Source organism: Octopus bimaculoides, chromosome 6 (genome assembly GCF_001194135.2).
Source record: "Octopus bimaculoides isolate UCB-OBI-ISO-001 chromosome 6, ASM119413v2, whole genome shotgun sequence".
Taxonomy (NCBI): domain Eukaryota; kingdom Metazoa; phylum Mollusca; class Cephalopoda; order Octopoda; family Octopodidae; genus Octopus; species Octopus bimaculoides.
This window is the reverse complement of record NC_068986.1, coordinates 86,130,259-86,135,164: the sequence shown is the minus strand read 5'-3', so window position 1 is coordinate 86,135,164 and position 4,906 is coordinate 86,130,259. Positions and strand designations below refer to the sequence as shown.

The 4,906-nt window shown below is 35.6% G+C and overlaps 1 long non-coding RNA gene across 1 annotated transcript in view; it reads left to right on the top strand.

The window, feature by feature from the left end:
• The first annotated feature begins 2,909 nt into the window (after positions 1-2,909).
• The window catches only part of LOC106870774 (uncharacterized), a 7,006-nt gene continuing 5,009 nt past the window's right edge, over positions 2,910-4,906 (top strand). Inside the window, exon 1 of the long non-coding RNA XR_001409569.1 lies at positions 2,910-4,189. This is a non-coding gene — a long non-coding RNA (uncharacterized LOC106870774). The remainder of the gene's footprint in view (positions 4,190-4,906) is intronic.

Here is a 4,906-nt window from a genome sequence, read left to right as displayed (position 1 = left end):
ATATATAGACATACCTATACACATACATACACAAACACACACACGCACTTCCGGACTATGTTTTCTCCAGTTTGTATCCCATTTCACTGGTAACCCAATCGTATTTGCGTTTCATTTAATGTGTTGAGGTCACATTGCTCTTGAATAGATTTATATACCATCCAAACTTGGTGCTAATACATAGGTTGATGTGTCAAAGTAGAATATTTCACGTGCAAATAATAATGTTTCTCTGAAATTTTCTGGCAACATACTCTTGAACGATATTCTCCTTGTAAGTAACTAAAATCACTACAACTGATATTCTGTACCGGTAGAGTTGTTCAAAGGTTCTAAGTATACACCCCTGGTCACCAGGCACAGGATTCATTCAAATGTGTTTCTTAACGTCTCTGATATTGCCATGGGTCTCATATATGCAAAGTGATCCATGGATATTCCTCGACGCTTGGTTTTTCTTAGATGCAGTAAAAGAGGTACGAAACGATATTCAGAATATTTTTGAGTAAATATTAATATTCTTATTTGCTTTTCTTTAGATCGAGGAAATTAACATATTTGGAAATATTTGGCGTTTATTAATATTTTCTTGCTTTAACATCAAAGGTCATGAAATTATGTTGCGTTCAGTCATGTGTATCAAATGTTTCTAAGGCTACTGGCACAACAAACATGCAGTGGAATACTGATTTTTTTTTTTTTTTATAGTATGAGAGCTAACTCTGAGCCTTATATTTTTACAATCAATTGCAATGTTTCTTAGTTACTTGCCTTTTGTTAAAATCCTATCCACAGTATGTAGCTTCATCCATATCTAGATATGTGGCATTTTTACCATATTATTAAAGAAATTGTCAGGCAAATTACAGAGTCTGCTTCTACAACCAGGTTGGAATATTTATATTCGGACAAATTGAATCGCCGCTTTTTAAAAAATGTTTCACACAATTCAAGGCTTTTCATATTCTTAATATTTTTCTCATATAACAATGTAGTTATGCGTCCGACTGGTCTCAGTATTCTTTATATGGCCCAGTTACACGCAAATCAGAAGACCGTGGCAAAAGTGAGCCAAGAATTCACTATAAGTGAAAACAGCAGCAAAATGAAATTGTCTCTTTGGAATATAACCCTGCATTATTTCATCATGTCAGAAAAATTACAGTAGTTCCTGCAGAAATTTCTGCACATACATATATCCTCACAATTACGTCGATTCCATTAACCCCAAGGTGGGCTTGCAATGCACCCTTTCACTATATCAGATATTTCTATGTCCTTGTATACTGTTGTCACATAGGCGCTGATGCTGTACTGAGCTCATCTACGCTTTTGGGTTTTGCTCTGCTTGGCTAACTAGCAGCAACTCGCGCCAAATAAATCTCGCGGAGATGCAGCTATTATTACCCACAGCTAGTCTATTGATTACCCATGTCTAGTAATACTCAAAAGCGATAGGACACTGTCGTATCTCTTTTGGTCATAGAACACTGCATACCTATGACATGGAGAGGAGGCGCAATGGCCCAGTAGTTAGGGCAGTGGACTCGCGGTCATAGGATCGCGGTTTCGATTCCCAGACCGGGCGTTGTGAGTGTTTATTGAGCGAAAACACTTAAAGCTCCACGAGGCTCCGGCAAGGGATGGTGGCGAACCCTGCTGTACTCTCTCACCACAACTTTCTCTCACTCTTACTTCCTGTTTCTGTTGTGCCTGTAATTCAAAGGGTCAGCCTTGTCACACTGTGTCACGCTGAATATCTCCGAGAACTATGTTAAGGGTACACGTGTCTGTGGAGTGCTCAGTCACTTGCACGTTAATTTCACGAGCAGGCTGCTCCGTTGATCGGATCAAGTGGAACCCTCGACGTCGTAAGCGACGGAGTGCCAACAACAAAAACAACAACAACCTATGACATGATTATAGAACACTGCATACGTATATACTCATATAGATACACATATATCGATAGTTTTCGTATTTTACGTCAGTTTGATCTGATAATGCAAAAGTTGCACATAAATTCTTTAAAAGTACACGATATGGTACTTGGCTGATAAAGAAACAGCTACACTTTTCCAGAAAAAAATTAAATTCCTTCGAAACTCACACGAACCATAGTCTCTTTATACATCCATCACATACACGACATTATGTTTTAATGACACAATTACAGGGCAGTACATACATACCTACTCATACACACAATATCTGAACACACACTGTTGTACTTAGTTACCACTTATCTACATCCCCTTTAAAAAAGAACTTTTTCGCGTGTTACCTCCTTTTCACTTTATTTATTATACAGGCTAAATGTGGATATTTTTTTGAATATCATTACCACGGATATGCAGTTCGTGCATTCAGAGTACATGAGATATAGTGTGTAAATGTGTGTGTGCATAGATGTGCTTATGAATGTGTATGAGACGTGCATATGCGTTTTTAGAAATGAATGAAAATATTATACTCTAAACAAAAATGTCAGTTTGTGTAAGGTACGGTGAAACAACATATCATGTTAAGACGCCTACAGTTGAGATACTATTATGATGTCGGTTAATTTGTACCGGTCCCATCCTGAACAAGCAAGCCAATGTTAAACGGCATTTCAGTCGTGGCTATTCAACCATTTATTGTGATACAACGTTCCTAGGGACCAGATTCTCGTGTATCATGCAATTTAAAATTCATTTCGTGTTGTTACAGGAGAGTGTGATTGCTCTGTGTAGCAGGGTATACTACAACGTAGAACCTTTCCTGTTTCCAATCAATTTACTAAATCAGGGGAAATATAAAATATTGATGGTTTGATAAAAATTCGTGAACATCTGCAAACATAATTTAATACATATGACGTAATAGTTCCTGTCATAATGATGAAATATTGTGTCATAGTTTATGCCGAGATGAGAAATGATGTCTTTTGCTATTGAATTAGAAATGTTTGAAATCAATTTTCATTAACATTCTACAAATCTGAAAGCTTATTAACCCTTCAAAGAAAATAGTGACTCATATATATGCGTTTTAATTTGGCAGAGGGACTAGTACAATGGTAAAAGGTATATTTTGTGTTAATATTTCAGTAGTTATGTAGACCAATATTTTAGAGATGTACATTGAAAAATGAGGTTGCAAAGAGAAGAATTTTGAACTATCGTATTTTAGACAAAAACAATTCCAAATAGCATACAAGATACTAGAATGGTAACATGTAAATGAAAAGAACATTATATAATGGTGTACCAAATATATTGGTTTGAAATTTTGACATCAGGCCGGCAATTTCGAGGGAGGGGTAAGACGAATACATCGACCCTGTACTCAGCCGAGGCTTATTCTATCGGTCCTAAAAAGATGAAAGTTAAAGATGACTTCGGCAGAATTTGAACTCAGAACGTAAAAGAGGGACGAAATGCCGTTACGTTTTTGCCCGGCGTACTAAGGATTTGGCCAGCTCGCAGTTTGATGTACATAATATACTGAATATATCTAAAGAGCAGAGTAATCAGCATAGACATACTGAAGTTTTGTGGCGCTTTACCAAGCGTAGAGGGTGTTGATCTAAGACCATAAGATCATGGGTTCGATTCTTCGTCCGAGTGGCACGTTGTGTCACTAACAACGCATTGTATCCACGTTGCTCCGGTACAATCTGCTGAAAATTAGTGTCCTCCAAGTACTCTTGTCGACTTCTCCTATAACACCTGCTATTTATTCGATATTTTGCTGAGTGAAGTATATGAGGGCCAAAAGGCTATCTAATTCCACTCAATACAATACAGGCTCCGAAGACCATTATCGAAAGCCGTTTACATGTTCCTAACCACTGCTCAGTTGTACGAGAGAGTTATCCTTAAAATACAATGGACAAAATAATTAACTGGTGTTACATAGTTACTATTTGATACTAAAACAGAGAAGCATTATGTTGCAAACTATTTTTTCTGTCAACATTTTCTCAATAAGTGAAGGAGGAGCCGGAAAAAATGTGTCATAACTTTGTATTAACATATTCATAATTTCTTTATATCCATTCATTGAAATTAAGTGAGTTCTCTTCAAATCGAGAATCGTGCTTTGAAGAAATTCACCAAAGAAGGTATTTCGGAGACATTGAAAAGAGAATGAGCTACGAAAATGTATCCAGAAGATATAGATTTTAAATAGAGCAGTATAATATGTTAGTACACTCAAAACAAATAACTTGTAATTGAAACATTTAATTAAAAACATATGAATACACACACACACACACACATTTCCCTCCACATAAAATAGTTACAAACTCATATACACACACGAGCATATACGAGCGTGAATATATTTGTGAATATATTTGAGTTTGTGTGTGTTTCTATAGGTATGGACATACACATGCGTATTATATCTATCTATATCTATATCTATATCTATATCTATAACTATATCTATATCTATATCTATCTATATCTATATCTATATCTGTATCTATCTATCTATCTATCTATCTATCTCTTACTCCCTTTTTCTCGCTACACACACACACACACACAGACACACACACACACACACACAGATACACACACACACAGGCACAGGCACACAGACACACAAACATATATATATATATATATATATATATTATTTGTACGCTCATGAATATGTTTTGCGAGGTTCCTACTATATAATAGATTCCTATATATTTATAAGTATGCCTATAAGCACATGGGTATATTGTGTATATATATATATACATATGCTTATATAAGTATATGAATAATATGTACGTATATGTGTAAGTATGTATGCACGGACGCATGTAAAATATTTATATATGTGTGTATGTATATATATGTGTGTATATGCACACACACACACACACACACACACACATATATACATATATATATATATATAT